We start from the raw sequence: 19,302 nt of genomic DNA on the forward strand, positions 1-19,302 counted from the left end.
CAAACTATTGCTCGGATACCATGGATATTTTGCAGTTTACACAAGCTGCAAAGAACGCATAAGGGCAAAATTAAAAATTATATTCAGAAGTCCAAAAACATGGCAACAATGCTGGCTGATCTTAGTAAATTTAGAAAAATTTTACGAATTTCTTACCGGGATTACGAAAAATATTCAAAATTAAAGATTAAAATTATCTCTGAAAGAATGGATTTTGTTGAAAAGTCAGCTAGAGATGCTTTCGCAAAACTTCATAGTAATATCCAAAAGAAATGTTGCATGTTTAGTGAAAAGCTTCCAAGGTATGAACCGGCAACTGTGGAACAGTTTATAGATGTAATGGGAAATTTTATAGATCACTGTGAATATATGGAGACATAATTGTTCTTTACTTAGTTTCAGCTTTAATTAGATGATCCAGACTTTATTTACTAACTACATCCAAAGACTATGACGTCATTGATTAATATTGTATATAAAAAATTAAGTTTTTCGTAAAAAAATTAATTAAAAAAAAAAAAATTAAGTACAAATAGCGCTAGATCTAGAGATTTCCTTTAAAATGAGCCATTGAACAACTCTCTACGATGTTCCAGTGCCAAGCTATCTGTGGAAAAGAAAGAAAAAAATATCCCGTTTGTGGAGAATAACGTGGTAAAAGTCTATTTTCTTGATTTTCAAGCCAATATATTTTCTTTGTTATTCAAGCCAAAGGACGGTAAGTTTCCTTTATAGAGGATTCGGACAAGGCGGTTCTAATGGTGTACTTTTTGTTTTGATCTGACTCTTTTTTTAGGAGTTGGGGGGTTTTATATTTCTTAACATTGGAGGTGATCGTCTCTTACTAGGTTGCTAGCTACCGCTGCAACCCGGATTGCTAGCTACCGCTGCAACCCGGATGTCGTCATTTCTGTCATTGGGGATCATTATTGTCCGTACCTTTACTGAAATCTTTACTGTATTACAAACAGGAAAAAGCCTATGGCTTTTTCTTAATTCGATTTGAAAGAGACGACCTGGCAACAACCTACGATTATGACATCATCGATCGATCTTTAAAACGAAAATATAATCGTATTTTAGTATTATGGGCTGGAAGTTTGTTCTTTACTTTACATCTCTTACTAGGTTGCTAGCTACCACTGCAACTCGGAAATTTGTTCTTTATTGTAATATTGATCCAGATCGCTCTTACTATACAGTTCTTTTTTAGTATAGACAAGAGGTCTTTCTTTATTATATTCAAAATTCAAATATCTTTGAAAAGACTGCAGTAAGAAAATACATCAAAAATGCAATTTTTTTGACAAAATTGATTCTACTTTAAAAAGTATTTTATTTTTAATTACAAAAGTGACTAGATGTTGCAATTGCCTTTAAAATGAGCTATTATACAGCTCTCTATGATTTTCCAGTGCCCAGCTTGCTGAGCAGGAAAAAAAAGCGGAAAGAAAAAAATATCCTGTTTGTGGAGAATAACGTGGTAAAAGTCAATTTGCTTGATTTTCAAGCCAATATATTTTCTTTGTTATTCAAGCCAAAGGGCGGTAAGTTTCCTTTATAGATGATTCAGACAAGGCGTTTCTAATTGTGTACTTTTTGTTTTGATCTGACTCTTTTTTTAGGAGTTGGGGGGTTTTATATTTCTTAACATTGGAGGTGATTGTCTCTTACTAGGTTGCTAGCTACCGCTGCAACCCGGATTGCTAGCTACCGCTGCAACCCGGATAACCATTTATATTCCTTTACAGAACCGTAGGCTAGATATCGCTCTTTACTATACGAGACGAACCCCAAGGAATCAGGCAGCTAGCTAAGTCCAATATAAGAAATTGTTTGTTCTTCTAATGATCATCTTTTAATTTGGCGTTTCTGCTAAGGTTCGTTCTTTCATGTAAAACTAGCAAAACATTTTTTAAGCCTGATGAAGATTTAACTAATGTGTCAAAAGTAAGGTTGCAAGTCGACGATTTTGTTTTGGCCTTATTATAATTGGTATGGTGAAACAATAATATGCATATGGCTCTTAAATCATACTTCTTTATGGTTCCATATGGTCTAGCGGCTAGGATGGTTAACTTTCACTTAACAGGCTCGGGTTCGATTCCCGGTGTGGGAAAACTCTATAATCTTCGAACATTTGAACCTTTTATAATTTATAATGATGTATAATATAAATACTGTAATCTTAACTATAGTGAAGTTGCGTATGCAAGTTAGTATAGGGAAGAGCTCGATCTTTATTATAAAAATTTAGTATAGGCAAGAGGTCTTTCTTTATTATAATTTAATTTATGTCTAGTATTAATCATTAAAGAATCATCTATAATGATTCATCTATAATGAATCATCTATATAATGATTTCTTATAATACTTCAATTACTATGGACGAAACTTCGTTCTTTAATGTAACACTGCAACCCGGATCTTCCTTAGAATCAAGGCACTTTATTAAAGTCTGGAGCAAGTGAAACGGGACTTTAATAGTTGAGAGTAGAGTGCATAAAGTAGTATTATACATCTCAACGTTTATCCGATTCCAATTGGGCCTTTGATACCATTTTGAATGGGGACCCTTAAAGTGGACTTGAACATCAGGAGGCTCAATTAGGCACGAAATAGGGAGATGGTCATTATTGATTTTATCTTCATCAACAAACACCTCGGATTTAATTAGACCGGACGTAGACACAATAATATGGTCGAGGTTGGATTTTTTTTTTTTAGGTTGACAAAAAAAAATAAATAAAATAAAAATAAATAAAGTTTAAATAAAGAAAATAAAGGAAATAAAGTTTAAATAAATAAAACAAAAATAAAATAATAATTGAAAAAAACAACAGATGAAAACATACAAAGATTTAATAGATTTTCTTCAACAAGAGGTTTCAAGGCACTAGTCAAGACGTATTCAATTCTTGGTAAGATTTATTGGGTGCAACAAGACTTATTTTATATGCTTCTGAATTTTTGTCTTCTACCGGTAAAATAACCTGTCTGGGTCGAAGCCAATCAAGAAATCGAAGAAGAATATAAGCAGCTGCTACGGGAAGAAGGAATATTTTGCCAGCAATTGGACCAGAGTCATAATACCTCCAAAAGATTTCTTTGATGCTGTATTGAGGCTTGTTCAAAACTTTGTCATAAACCTTACAAGTCTTATCCACAACTCGTTCCAAACTATAAGCATTACGAATCTTTAAGTAGCACTCATCCAAAGATCGCTGAAATCCTTGTCTTTCAAGATCAATGGCCTTTCCTAGCCCAGAAACAATAGCATCAACAGTTGGTTCGACTAGAGTGATTAGAGGATCTGGCAAAACTTCAGGTATCCCTCCAACCTTTGTACTAACTACGTGCAGCCCACAGGCAGCTGCTTCTAAAATGGCTATGCAAAAGGCTTCAGTAAGTGAAGTGTTGAGAAATACATCTCCCTTGACTAAGGCCCGTTGAACGCCATATTTATCCAACGCGCCTAATAAGGAGACTCTAGAGTGGAGAGAATATCTTTCAACCATTTCTGCTAAGGGAAGCATTCCAGGTCCGTCTCCTCCCACTAGAAACTGCACCTCTTTAAACTGTTCACAGATAATCAGAATAACTTTGACGAGCAGATCAATTCCTTTTCGGTAGACCAACCGACTAATTGCAACCACTGTTATTTTGGAAGGATCTCTTTGACTTGGATCTGGCTTGAAGTGTGAAGCATCAAAGGCGTTTGGTATAACTGACACTTCAGATTTTTCATACTTTGCTCTCAAAACCATATTTTCTTTGCCGATATGAGAAACACAAATGCAGTGATCACATGCAGCAAGAGAAATCTCCAAAAACTTGTTCATCACAATGGCAGAAGCATCAGCGAATCCAAAAAGAGAATGGTCCGTAAATACAACCTTCAGTTGAAGAAGACGACCAACTAAAAGAGCTTCATGAGCTAAGGAGGAAAAGGCAGAGTGACAATGGACAATCTGTATTTGCTCTTCCAAAAGAACGTCACGAATGAGGGGTAAGGCTCCAAAAACAGTTGGTAGAGTATTATTGTCATAGAACGGTTTTAAAGGTAAGTAGTGAGCGCGAATCCCATTTTCAAATTCTCTCACTCCAAGATAGCCTTCGTACATATGGGTAAGAACTAACACAGTATGACCTTTCTGAGTGAGACTGCATGAAATTGCCCAAATGTGTGATTCCACTCCTCCCAGATTGGGGTGGAAATAATCGGAAACCATACAGATTTTGTAGCATATATGACATACCTCTTCTTCTTTTCCTTGTTGCATCAGTTACTATAAGATAGACTTCGGTCCTTACTGTAAAAAAAATACTTCAGTTACTATGGACTATAGTTTTTTCTTTAATATAAACTAATTTTAAAATTTTAAAGTATTTTTCTAGTTTGAATTAAGAGATTCAAATTATTTCTCAGAGACCATAAATATTTTTGCAGTTCATATAACAACTTTAGCGAAACTGGACTGAGAACAACAATAAAATAAACTATTTTTGTCGAAAGATAACAATGTATAAATATTTCATTCACTTATTACGTCATACGTGGTTATGCAAGAGCTACCGCTGCAACCCAGATAATGGATAATTATATAAAAAACCTAATTTCGGACAAGGCGGTTCTAATGGTGTACGTTTTGTTTTTGTCAGTCTCTTTTTAGGAGTTATGGGTTTTTATATTTCTTAACATTGAACGTGATTGTCTCTTACTTGGTTGCTAGCTACCTAGCTGACTCTCACCCAAAATTATGGGTGAGATTCCTGGTATGGGAAATATTATGATTTACACCCGGTAAAATGGCGTAACGAGTAATTTAAAGCGAAAGAAAAACTAAACTAATTTAAAAGTTTTTTGGTATTTTTCTGGTTTGAATTAAAAAAATTAAAATTATTCCTCAGAGATCATAAATATTTTTGCAATTTGCAGTTAAATAAACTTATTATATTTAAAATTTTCAGGAATTGTTCAATTTTCAGTTAACAAATAAATTTTTTGTTAAAACCCCCCAAAAATTACTGCATTTTACATAATAATGGATCAGTATATGAAAAACCAAATTGACAAATACCAATTACGATGAAATATATCGGTCCCTTATGTAAAATTCCCATGTACTGTATCAAACCTTTACATAATCCAGTGCCAAGCTATCTGTGGAATTACTAATTTTTATAATTGTATTTCTGAATGTAATTTTTCCCTTTGTCCTTATGCGTTCTTCGGTACAACCTCGCAGAGAATTTAATTTTTTCATTATAGCTTTTGTCACCCCAGTATCTACCCATTATTCTGGTAGCAACTTTTTTCTTATGTTTGTTTCGGTAATCTATATCGTTATCATACCGTTCCTTGCTCTTTTGTTTCGCTGTCTCAATTTTCCCTTCTCGATACCCCTGATCCGTAAGATACCTCTGTTTTGCTCTGTCATATTTCATTTTCTTAAATCCTGGATCACAAGACATCTTAGTAGCAATCCTTACGCGTGCTCGAGCTTTATTGCGTTTGGTGGCATTTTTATCTCTTTTAAATAAACTTTTCTTATATTTCAGGATGTTAGCTTTATTTTTTGTGTAGTAAAGTTTTCTATTAGTAGAAATTTGGATTGTTCTATTTTGATATTGTTTTTGGTTATTCTTTCTTTTTTTCCACTCGCGTGAGACCATATTTTTTCAAGATTTAAAATTATTAAGCACACAAAATCCCGTGTCGAGTATCTAAAACCTAGCATAAAACAAAACTAATTTTAAAATTTTCAGGTATTTATCTTGTTTGAATTACAAAATTAGTATTATTGGTTAGACACCATAAATATTTTTGCAGTTTAAATAATAAGTTTAGTGATTCTGGACTGAAAACTAAAATAATTGCAATTATGAGACAATAATATGGAGATATGTACTTTACGGGTTACAGGATACAATAATAAATTTGAACTGAGATGAAAAAAAAATTTCTTCCAGGAGACAAAAAGCAAAACTAATTTTAGAATTTTCATGTATTTTTGTTGTTTAAATTAAAAAATTACTATTACTGATTAGGCATCATAAATATTTTTGCAGTTTACATAATAATTTTAGCGATTAAGCCAAAAAAGAAAATTTTGGTTCCAGGAGTTTCGGTTACTATTGAGACAAGTAGCTATTATTACTATAGAGTTCATTACATGGACTGTTTTATTGCTTCAAAATTCAAATATCTTTGAAAAGACTGCAGTATGAAAATACATCAAAAATGCAATTTTTTTGACAAAATTGATTCTACTTTAAAAAGTATTTTATTTTTAAATACAAAAGTGACTAGATGTTGCAATTTCCTTTAAAATGAGCTATTATACAGCTCTCTATGATTTTCCAGTGCCCAGCTAGCTGAGCAGAAAGAAAAAGCGGAAAGAAAAAAATATCCCGTTTGTGGAGAATAACGTGGTAAAAGTCAATTTTCTTGATTTTCAAGCCAATATATTTTCTTTGTTATTCAAGCCAAAGGGAGGTAAGTTTCCTTTATAGAGGATTCGGACAAGGCGGTTCTAATGGTGTACTTTTTGTTTTGATCTGACTCTTTTTTTAGGAGTTGGGGGGTTTTATATTTCTTGACATTGGAGGTGATCGTCTCTTACTAGGTTGCTAGCTACCGCTGCAACCCGGATAATCTTCGAACATTCGAACCTTTTATAATTAGAATGATGTATAATATAAATACTGTAATCTTAACTATATTGAAGTTGCCTATGCAAGTTAGTATAGGGAAGAGTTCGATCTTTATTATATATACTGAATCACTTCAGACGCTGTTGATTTCCCAATAATAGGAGCATCTTCAATCCGCAACACACAGTGTACATGAGGCGCACCTCGTTTCTGATACTCGATACGCCAGAAATGATCCTTAATTTTACCAAACAAAGGATTTGTCTTTGAACAAATTAGCTCATTAAAAATAGGTGTCCATTTTTTGTCAAAGTGCATGGAAACTGCAATTGGATCTAGACACGTCAACTCTGCTGGGGTTATTTTTGCCACACCAGGTAAGTTCTTATGGATAGTCCGTAAATAATCAATAAATTCAGGAGAGTACCACTCAGCACATGAAACTGTCAGAAACAAAGTAGGTGGACCCAATTGCTCAATCATTGACTTTACTTTATAGGAAAGAGATTGAAAATACTGCTGAGATCCTCTGATTTTTGATTGAACAGAAAACAAAGTCGCTTCCATCTCTCCATCACGGGAATGAAGCCAGTCTATAAATTTACGAGCATTTTGATTTGGTTTCACAGTCCGCAACATATGACCGACGCTATTACACATGTAAGAGAATTATTGCAATTGGAAGCTGTGAAAAAGAAACTGTTTGTCAAGACTAAAATTAGTATGTCTGCTAAGAAGCCTTTATTTAAAATATTCTGCATTCCTAATCCGAAATGGTCTTGCCTTGTCACGCAAGCCATATTTGCCTTTCGGGAAAAGATTTGGAAACACTTTTAGATCAAGTTCTTCCTGAAATAAGTCTTCGCTCTCATCTTTTAGTTTCTTGATTTGACATTGGTCAGTACCAAGATCTTTCATCTGCTTAAAATCTTCAATGAAGTCTTTTGGAACCGCTGAATTGAGAGGCTGGACAGAAAAAATGTTCAACCAATGTAGATTTTGCGCTTTCTGTCAGTTTCTGAAGGATTGCAGCTTCCGGTATTTCAGGTAAATTATCAACACCAACCGCTTTTTCAGCAAGACGTGCTTCAAGTATTTTATTTAAATCTTCTAGGGTGTATGCATGTATTGATTTATAGAGACTGTTGTTCTCTCTTAAAAACAACAGTGCTTCATGGACTTTTCTCAGATCTATTAGTGCAGTCCAAACATTCTTGTTGTAAGTAGGCTGACCATTGACAATGACTACAAAACTATCAATGTTAAGAAGTTTTTCAGGCTGAATATCTGCATTTGCTTGCACATCAACAGGTAGATATACTATTCTACCCTTAAGAACGTCAACAAGTTCTGTTCTAGGTCTCTTCAATGCAGTTACTTGCCCTAATCTGACGATCGTAAGACAAGGCATTACAAATCGAATTATTGCCATTTCAAAATTATTTAAACACTTTATACATTCCGGTGTACAGTCTATATGAAGGTTATTTAATACTGATCGGACATTCTCCTGACTTTTCAACATTTTCCCAGCACAGTAATCACAGACAAAGAATGAATCTATGACATCCTCTTTCCAACCTGTACATTGAATTAGTTGTTCTCTGTCATCTTTGGGTATGTCCTGTTGTAGGTGTTCTAAAATCGTGGCCATCATTACATCAAAACCTTTCTTATTTGAAAGGGATCTTAGACTCTTCAATTGGTATTTTGTCTTTATCTGCTCACAACTGTCACAATGCATTGTGGGATATACATCCCTGATGTTAGCTACCTTATCAAGGCTCTCACAGAATAATTTTATTATTGTATTTTCATCCACAGAAACTCTAATATTGCTATCACCGTAAATGAAGTCTTGACTATTATTACGACAGAGTCTACTTGACGCTTCTTCTATGTAATGACTTAGTTCCTTGTACGAGCCCTCGACTTTTAGTAGATTAATATGTTGTATAATCTTACATTTTGATACTGCCTTACATGCGCTATTAATGAAACAGTTCAAGACAGGAAAATGTGGAGCTAGCGCCCTTAGAGAACGCAAATAGCTCTGACATGCCTCATTTGGGCTACAGTATAACGAATGCCCATGCTTTCTTGTGTCCCTGTAATTGATTTCACAATAATCCAAGCCGCCAAGGTAGAAATTAACCACTTTGTCAGTTGAAAATTTTAATGCTATATTATTTTCAAGGATATCAAAAAGAATTTGACATAATTCAATATCCGTCGGATAGAGCTTGCAGATATCAGGGTGACATTGCCAAGTAACCTGCTGCCCAAAAGTTTTAGAGCATTTTTCAATAGTTGTCTCGTACTTTTCAGGACAGTTTGTTCTACTACACAGAGAATTTTTTGCCAAATATTCAGTAGAACTAAAAGAACTGTTTAAAACACAGTCAGAAATGCTTTTTTCTTGAGTCGGTGTTCCAGGAATTTGTTCTAAATCATTAGTCTTACAAACACATTTACTAATAACCCTAACAGGCTCGTTTTCGCCATAATTGGAAAACATTGCTTTTCCTTCGCTGTTGATAGGTATGCTTGTATATATATTTTTATTGCTGCTACATAAACTGCAATTATTCCTTCCAAAATTAATATACGAATTTTCTAAGAAGTACGCCTCCGTATATTCACTGTGTTGTCGAACATTTTCCATTGCATCTATAAACTGTTCCGCAGTTGCCAATCCATACCTTGGAAGCTTTTCGTTAAACTGACAACATTTCTTTTGGATATTACTATGAAGCTTTGCCAAAGAATTTCTAGCCGACTTTTCAACAACATCCGCTCTTTCAAAGAGAATTTTAATCTGTGATTTTGAATACTTTTCGTGATCCCGGTAAAACATACGTAAAATGTTTCTCAATTTACAAAGATCAGCCTGCATTTTTGCCATCTTCTTGTGTTTCTGAATGTAATTTTTCCCTTTGTCCTTATGCGTTCTTCGGTACAACCTCGCAGAGAATTTAGTTTTTTCATTATAGATTTTGTCACCCCAGTAACGCTCCTTGATCTTTTGTTTAGCTGTCTCAATTTTTACTTCTCGATACACCTAGACGGTTGAATACCTTTGTTTTCGGTTTTTCTTATATTTGATGCGGTAATCTTCATCATTGTGATAACTCTCCTTGAACTTTTGTTTGGCTGTCTCAATTTTTGTATGTCTATAATCTTCATCATTGTGATAACACATCTTGCTGTTTTGTTTTGCTCTCTCAATTATTACTTCTCGATACGCCTGGTTGGTTGAATACCTTTGTTTTGCTCTCTCAATTTTTACTTCTCGATACGCCTGATTGGTTGAATACCTTTGCTTTTCTCTTTTCAAGATACTATCTCTGTTGTTTGTGTAGTACTTTCTAATCAAGAATGAGAGAATTTACATCTTTGTCGTTCTTAAGTAGTAATTATGACGTCAAGGCGTAATGATTTTATTGACGTCATGGCGCAATGATATTATTTCATGACGTCATCAGAAACAACAATATAATTTCGTGTTTTTCTATTCACGTCATAGCTCTAAAATAAAGCTATGACGACATTCATTATTTATCTAGTAGGGTTTCAGACAAGGTAGTTCTAATGATGTACTTTTGTTTTGATCTTACTCTATTTTTAGGAGTTTTGGGTTTTTATATTTCTTAGCATGGGACTGATCGTCTCTTACTAGGTTGCTAGCGACTGCTGCAACCCAAATTATAAGAGGCAGCCTGGCCGAGAGGTCCAAGACACTGGTGTTAGCCACCAGTCTCTTCGGAGGCGTGGGTTCAAATCTTACCGCTGGTATACGATTATGTTTGAAAGACTGCAGTGTGAAAAGACATCAAAAATGCAGTTTTTGGTGGAAAAATTTATTCTCTCTTAGAAATAGTTTATTTTAGTTACTATAGATTTTTGACCCAATTAATTTCCTTTAAAATGAGCTATTGAACAACCCTCTACGATGTTCCAGTGCCAAGCTATCTGTGGAAAAGAAAAAAGAAAAGAGAAAAAAATATCCCGTTTGGGGAGAATAACGTGGTTAAAGTCAATTTTCTTGATTTTCAAGCCAATATATTTCCCTTGCTGTTCAAGCCAAGAGACAAAAAGTTTCCTATACAGGGGTTTCAGACAAGGCGGTTCTAATGGTGTTCTTTTTGTTTTGATCTGACTCCTTTGTTAGGAACTATGGGTTTTTACATTTCTTAATATTGGATGTGATCGTCTCTTACTAGGTTGCTAGCTACCGCTGCAACCCGGATGACTTAGTTCCTTGTACGAGCCCTCGACTTTTAGTAGATTAATATGTTGTATAATCTTACATTTTGATACTGCCTTATATACGCTATTAATGAAACAGTTCAAGACAGGAAAATGTGGAGCTAGTGCCCTTAGAGAACGCAAATAGCTCTGACATCCCTCATTTGGGCTACAGTATAACGAATGCCCATGCTTTCTTGTGTCCCTGTAATTGATTTCACAATAATCCAAGCCGCCAAGGTAGAAATTAACCACTTTGTCAGTTGAAAATTTTAATGCTATATTATTTTCAAGGATATCAAAAAGAATTTGACATAATTCAATATCCGTCGGATAGAGCTTGCAGATATCAGGGTGACATTGCCAAGTAACCTGCTGCCCAATTTTTGGTTTTGAATGTTTACTCAGATTGTTATAGGTGACTTCAGCCATCATAATTTCCTTGTCAGATCTAGTTTTAGAGCATTTTTCAATAGTTGTCTCGTACTTTTCAGGACAGTTTGTTCTACTACACAGAGAATTTTTTGCCAAATATTCAGTAGAACTAAAAGAACTGTTTAAAACACAGTTAGAAATGCTTTTTTCGTTTATTCGAACGTTTTTTTTCGAATTAGTCTTACCAACACATTTACTAATAACCCTAACAGGCTCGTTTTCGCCATAATTGAAAAACATTGCTTTTCCTTCGCTGTTGATAGGTATGCTTGTATATATATTTTTATTGCTGTTACATAAACTGCAATTGCTCCTTCCAAAATTAATATACGAATTTTCTAAGAAGTACGACTCCGTATATTCACTGTGTTGTCGAACATTTTCCATTGCATCTATAAACTGTTCCGCAGTTGCCAATCCATACCTTGGAAGCTTTTCGTTAAACTGACAACATTTCTTTTGGATATTGCTAGGAAGCTTTGCCAGAGCATTTCTAGCCGACTTTTCAACAGCATCCACTCTTTCAAAGAAAATTTTAATCTGTAATTTTGAATACTTTTCGTGATCCCGATAAAACATGCGTAAAATGTTTCTCAATTTACAAAGATCAACCTGCATTTTTGCCATCTTCTTGTATTTCTGAATGTAATTTTTCCCTTTGTCTTATGCGTTCTTCGGTACAACCTCGCAGATAATTTAATTTTTTCATTATAGCTTTTGTCACCCCAGTATCTACCCATTATTCTGGTAGCAACGTTTTTCTTATGTTTGTTTCGGTAATCTATATGGTTATCATATCGTTCCTTGCTCTTTTGTTTGGCTGTCTCAATTTTCGCATGTCTATAAACTACATCATTATAATAACGCTGTTTGTCACTATCAATTTTCACATCTCGATACGCCTGGTCGGTTGAATACCTTTGCTTTTCTCTTTTCAAGATGCTATCTCTGTTTTTTTGGTAGTACTCTTTTTTTAACTTGCGTGTAGCTTGCTTGATTGAAACCATTATGTAACCATTAGTTGATTTTTTTATGTCCCGTATCAAGTATCAAGAACCAAACAAAAAATTAAACTAATTTTTAAATTTTCAGGTATTTTTCTAGTCTAAATTAAAAGATTAAAACTATTGTTCAGACACCATAAATATTTTTGCAGTTTATAACTTTAGCGATTCTGAACTAAAAACGAAAATAACATAAAAATTATTTTTTTCAATTTTTACCACGTCGCTCATTAAGTCATATATGGTTATTAGTACACAATAGGTTTTAGATATTACGTCATTTCACTTATTACGTCATATATGGTTATTAGTAGATAATCGGTAAAATATTCGTTCTTTATTATAACAGCTATATTTAGAGCCATGATACCGATGAAAATTACATAATCCCTATCTATAGTTCAGTTAACACGGGCTAGATGTCGTTCTTTATTATAACAAATTAATTTTTAAATTTTCAGGCTTTTTTCTGGTTTGAATTAAAAAATGGAAATTATTGTTCAGACACCTTAATATTTTTGCACTTTGCAGCTAAATAAAATTATTTTATTTAAAATGATCAGGAATTATTCTAGTTTCAGTTGATAAATAAGATTTTTTTTTTTCAAGGAATCGAGCATTTAACTAAGTCCAATATATGCAATGGTATGATCTTCGAATGATCGTCTTTTAATTAGGTTGCTAGCTACCGCTGCTACCCGGAACTATTAAAAAAGCATTTTATCTTTAATTACAGAAGGAACTAGACGTAGCAAATTATTATTGGGACGAACTTTTTGCTTTGATGTATCTATTGGTATCAAAATTTCGTTCTTTAGAGCTGCGGTTATTATTGAGACAAGTAGCTATTATTACTATACAGTTCATTAACATGATCTGCTTGATTGCTTCAAAATTCAAATATCTTTGAAAAGACTGCAGTATGAAAATACATCAAAAATGCAGTTTGTTTGACAAAATTGATTCTACTTAAAAATTATTTCATTTTTAATTACAAAAGTGACTAGATGTAGCAATATCCTTTAAAATGATCTGCCGATAACTGAAAGGTTGGTGGTTCCAATCCAGCCGGGGTGGTTTTCTTTTAATTTGTAATTCAGCTATAAATAAAACCATATCATTACTATATCATTAACTATAATTAAGTTGAGTATCTAATATAGCATAGGCAAGAGTTCATTCTTTATTATAGAAGCTTTAGTTACTATGTGCCCTGATTTTCCTTTACTATGTTTCAGCTATATCCGATGAAATTTATGCTATAAGAGATCATAAAACAATAAATTAGCTTTTTATACATATCTCATATGGTCTAGTGGCTTAGGATAGTTGGCTTTCAGCCAACTGGCTTGTGTTCGGATCGTGTGCAGGAATTGTTTTTAAAACAAAATCAGATGAAATTAATTAGCTAATTTGACAGGAAATAGGTAACTAAGGGCAAGAGTTCCTTACTATAATTTACTGTATTATATCTGAAGAAACTTACATATTCTGAATTTATGATGAACAATATCGATCCTTCATGTAATTGCTAGCTACCGCTGCAACCCGGACGACTGAAGAAGAAAAAAAACACATTGTGCCCACATCGTTGTTTACTCAGGCAGTGCTAGCGCGCTGCCTAAGATAATAAACTGACTACACACAGGAAAAAGCCTATGGCTTTTTCTTCTTTGAAATAGTATGAGACGAGTCTCAAACATTCAAGTAGCTAGCTAATTCCAATGTATGCAATTGTTTGTTATTCCAATGATCGTCTTTTAATGTAACTAGGTTTCAGCCATCTCTACAGCAATGATACTGTTCTTTATCGTTCTTTATTGTACTGTATGTAAACTTGTTAACAGACAAGTTTGTCGCATTATCATCCTTATGATGATTTATTAAAATATTTCATGTTTATTAAGATTATTATAACAACCCGGATAATAAACTGATTACAAACAGGAAAAAGCCTACGGCTTTTTCTTCTTTGAAATAGTAAGAGACGAACCTCAAACAATCAAGTAGCTAACTAATTGCAATGTATACAATTGTTTGTTATTCCAATGATCGTCTTTTAATGTAACTATGCAGGGATTTCAGACAAGGCAGTTCTTAGGGTTTACTTTTTGTTTTGATCTGACTCCTTTTTTGGAGTCAGATGGGTTTTTATATATCTTATGGAGCTATGGGTTTTTATATATCTTAACATTGGACGTGATCGTCTCTTACTAGGTTGCTAGCTGCCGCTGCAACCTGGATTTATAGGAGCTATGGGTTTTTATATTTCTTAACATTGGACGCGATCGTCTCTTACTAGGTTGCTAGCTACCGCTGCAACACGGATTTAAGTGAGAGTTCCTCTTTTCTATTATAATACGGTGCAACCCGGATCTTCAGTTACTACGGGCTACAGATCGGTCTTTACTGTAATCTTCTTTGGAATAGTAAGAGACGAACCTCAAAGAATCAGGCAGCTAACTAAGTCCAATATAAGCAATTGTTTGTTCTTCTAATGATCATCTTTTAATTTGGCGTTTCTTACTAGGTTGCTAGCTACCACTTAAACATGGATTATGTAGTAGTAGGTTGCTAGCTACCGCTGCAACCTAGATATTCTTATTTCTGCTACTATGGGCTAAGGTTCGTTCTTTCATGTAAAACTAGCAAAACATTTTTTAAGCCTGGTGAAGATTTAACTATTGTGTCAAAAGTAAGGTTGCAAGTCGACGATTTTGTTTTGGCCTTATTATAATTGGTATGGTGAAATAATAATATGCATATGGCTCTTAAATCATACTTTCTTATGGTTCCATATGGTCTATTGGCTAGGATAGTTAACTTTCACTTAACAGGCTCGGGTTCGATTCCCGTTGTGTGAAAATTTTTAACTCTATAATCTTCGAACATTTGAACCTTTTATAATTTATAATGATGTATAATATAAATACTTTAATCTTAACTATAGTGAAGTTGCGTATGCAAGTTAGTATAGGGAAGAGTTCGATCTTTATTATAATCTTTCAAAAACTTGTTTGTGGAAAAAGCTTTTTAATTTAATTTCTGTTCATTTTTTATTGACATAGTCTTTTCCATGGAAAAACATATAATATTTTATATCTTTTCAGTTTTTTTCTATAAGAATCCATAGTTTGGCTTGCTATTTGTAAGTTGGAGAAAATTTGTCAAAATTTGTTAATCCTGATACAAATAGTATTTTATAATTTAATTTTATACCTCCTCAAGTTGAACTGAAAAACAAAACTTAATATCGTTCCCAAAAGATTCTATATACGCTCTTTGACAACCTGGATACACTTGCACTCTTTTTATTTATTTAAATTGTAAAAGCAGAAGTAGCATAGCAGTAGCCCCAAAAATTTCAACTTAATACCCCCAGTCGTTCTCGATATGTTGCTGAGGTATCTTATTGGAAACCATAAAAACATTGGAAACCATGCCATTTGATTTAGTTTTAAAATGTGCCAATAGTATAATTGTGGGGATTGAAATGCCCAATATCCCTAGAGACAATTGCTGGACCGTTTTACTATGCTGAACATAATGGCTCAAAATTTTGACTGGATGTGTTAATAAAAGGAATGGGTGTCAGAGAAGGGTTGCTTGCGCTCCAAATACTTTTTTTTACTCTTAAAAAGGGCACTAGAACTTTTGACTTTGAATCGAACTAGCTTCTTTAAAAGTTTCAATGATTCTTCTAACTATTATAATAGCTGCCTAGAGTGGTACTGCCTATGATATTGCTTATATCCCCTTTTAAAAACCTTCATGCGTACAGTTTTTTTGTTTACTGAAACTCCCCCTAAACGTTCCCTAAAAGTTTCACCTGGATATCCGTAGCGTCATTAGTTACAGTAACTGTAGTAGTAGTATTAATAGCATACACATAGTGCTTTCTGGCTAGTTCAAAATCTGCCACAAAGTACCCTTAAAGGTCTAGCTAATAATGTAAGTCGGCCTTGAGATATTGCTTTGTCACCTTTTTGAGAGTCCACATGCTCAAAGTTTGTTTTAAGTTAGTTCAACACCCGTCTAAATATTGCTTAAAAGCTTTAACTTAATACCCTTAGCTTGCGCAGTAGCAATAGTTGTAGCAGCATTAGTAGTAGTATGTGCATAGCACCTTTGATTTCTTCAAGATCCCCTTCAAAACACGCTGAAAGTTTAAACTTAACACCATCTACAGTTTCCAAAGCATTTCTGGTATGTCCTCTCGAGAACGTGTGAGGAGATAGTGCGGTTCGATTTAGTTCCATACATTTTCAATATGTCTCAAATTTTTCGCCTTAATACCCTTAGTTTTATTAGCAATAATAGTAGCATTAGCAGAAGAATTAACAGTAGTAGCCTTAACTTACGTGGCAGTAGTAGTACTAGATGTAGTAATAATAGTAAAAGTAGTAGTAATATCAGTATAAGCAGTAGCATTAGGATAGAAATATTTTCTTTGAGTTAGTTCAACATCCCCCATAACGAGTCCTCTCAGTTTCAACTTCCCACGCCAAACTGCATACAGACGGCGTGTTATGATTCAGTTCACCTTTCCTCCTCCCTCAAAATTCCTTGAAAATTTCACCTTCATACCCTTATGCAGCATTGTAATTGTAGTAACAGTAGTAGTATTGATATTACTAGTAATAGGGGTAGTACTAGTAGCAGCAGAAGTATTAACATATTGCCTGTTGTTCAGTAGAACATCCCTCTCATCAAGTCCTGGAAGTTTCAACTTAACAAAAATGGCCATTGCTATGATATTGTTGATGTGTCCTTTTGATAACCTGTATCTTCATTTACCTCTTGAAATTTTCATCTCAATGATGTTAGCCTTACAAGTAGTAGTACAGAATACAAGTAGTAGTACAGTTACACACAGGGATGTGAGAAGGAAGATTGCCTTATCCAAATATCAATCAAAAGGAACGCCCCTCTGAAGAATTTTATATATATTTGTTGGAAAAACATCCTTCTAGCGTTTTAACCTGCACATACATTGTCAGAAAACCCTCTGATAAAGCCCAAGCAGTGGCGTAAGTTGGGGTGCAAGAAGAGCCTTTGCCTCTTAGCTTTTTTTATCTCCTTTCCTAGACAGTGAAAATGTATCATCCCTTAAATTTTTGTGACCTGACGTCATTGAAGCTAAGACTTGATCAATGTGCACCTGTGTCTAAAGCTGAAAATAAAGTACAAATGCTACTTTCCCTGTTGTAATCTTGAACAAATCTTTTGAATCCTAACTTAAAAGTTTCAAGTTTTTTTTTTCAACACTAACATCAATGTGGGAGACGTGGCATCAACGTGGCAATTAATCAACGTATAACATCTTATTTCCGCTATTACTCTAACCTCTTAGACACAAAAATGACAAAGTTTATAGCACTACTTGCGGGGCAGAACAAGGAATGAAGATTTGGCCACACAGGAAAAATAGTTAATTGCCCACTAAATATAAATTGTTAGAATATTTATGGAGTGGCAACCTTACAAGTAGCAACAGTAGTAGTAGTAGTAGTAAATGTGCAGTGATAGTAGTATTTGCAGTAGTGTGCACATATCGCCTTTTGATGAGACGATCTTCCCCTTTAAGCATTCTCTGAAAGTTCCAACTTAATACTCAAATCAATTCTTGAGATACGCTATTTTGACAGTGTGCATGCACATAGCCTCTTTTTATTTAGTTAAAAATTACCCACAAAATTGTAAATAAAGTAGTGGTGATAGTTTTAGTAGTATTGGTGGCATACAAATATTGCCTTTTTCATCATCTCCTTTATCTTTTCCTGTAAGTTCCAAATTTATATGCTCAGTGATTCCTGAGTTACACCCTTTTGACAATTCGTATACACATAACATGTTTTGATTTAGTTCAAAACTCATCTCAACATTCTCTAAAAGTCTCACTTGAATTACCTTCGTCTTCTGGGAAAGTAAAGCTCAAATATGGGTACCTTTCTCAATAAAAAATATACTGTATGTAAACAATGAAAGAATTGCCTAACTTACAGACCTTGGCCTGAGGATTGTGGGGAGGTTGACATCCCCAAAGACACAATTACTGGGAATTTCAACAATGCTGAACAAAATAGCTCTCTTAAAATATTGATCAGATATTTTTTGGGGAATGATAGGCTTGGGAAGGGGGCTGAATACCCTTCATCCACTTTTGAATCTTAAAGAGGGCACTACTTCCGACTTCCAATCAAATGAGCCCCATTCGATCCAAAGTTTATGCGACCATCCGTTCCTTAAACACCCTATATGCCCCAGGCATAGCTTACAACCCTTTCCCTTGGGCTCTAGGGGATTGTGTGAAGCCTGAAGACATTGTTATATGCTTTTTCAACTATTGGTAACAAAATAGTTATCTCACAATTTCGATAGGATACGTTTGGGGAAAAGAAGATGTCAAGGAGGGGGATGTCTAATTGCCATGTTATATTTCCTGTATGTAACATTCATCATGTTTGACTCTTACAAGTGAACTAGAGCCATACATTTCCAATCAAATGAGCCTTTTCTAAACCTCAAACAGCCATCCCTTTCATATAAACCTTATTCACCTCCAGGGCAACCCCAAAGGCCTTGTTATGTGGTCTTTTGACTATTTTTTAACATACGCCTATCTGAAGTTTTCTATCAGATACATTTGGGGAAAATAAGACATGGAGGGGTAGCTGCCCTCTAATCACTTTGACTCTTAAAAGGCCACTAGAACTTCTGATTTCCAATCCAATGAGAGTGGCAGATCCAAGGGGCAAGAGGGGTGCCCCCTCCCCTAACGTAGTCTAAAGTAGTGTAATTTACTTAATTAACGCAAGACTGCGTCAATTAAACTTGCTCCTAATACAAGTTTATCGGATCAACCTATTTTGCCCCCCCCCCCTAAAAAATCCTGGATCCACCCCTGATGAGCCCACTCCAAAGTTTATACAACCACCTTTTCCAGAAAAACCTTAT

At 34.4% G+C, this 19,302-nt stretch overlaps 1 pseudogene; it reads right to left on the reverse strand.

Moving 5' to 3' along the window:
• Window positions 1–2,901: 2,901 nt before the first annotated feature.
• Window positions 2,902–4,254, reverse strand: LOC148943028 (phosphatidylinositol N-acetylglucosaminyltransferase subunit A pseudogene; annotated as a pseudogene).
• Window positions 4,255–19,302: the final 15,048 nt, after the last annotated feature.

Source organism: Artemia sp. Qi Xiang Cuo, chromosome 16, assembly GCF_049724085.1.
Source record: "Artemia sp. Qi Xiang Cuo chromosome 16, ASM4972408v1, whole genome shotgun sequence".
In the NCBI taxonomy this organism is placed as follows: Eukaryota; Metazoa; Arthropoda; class Branchiopoda; order Anostraca; family Artemiidae; genus Artemia; species Artemia sp. Qi Xiang Cuo.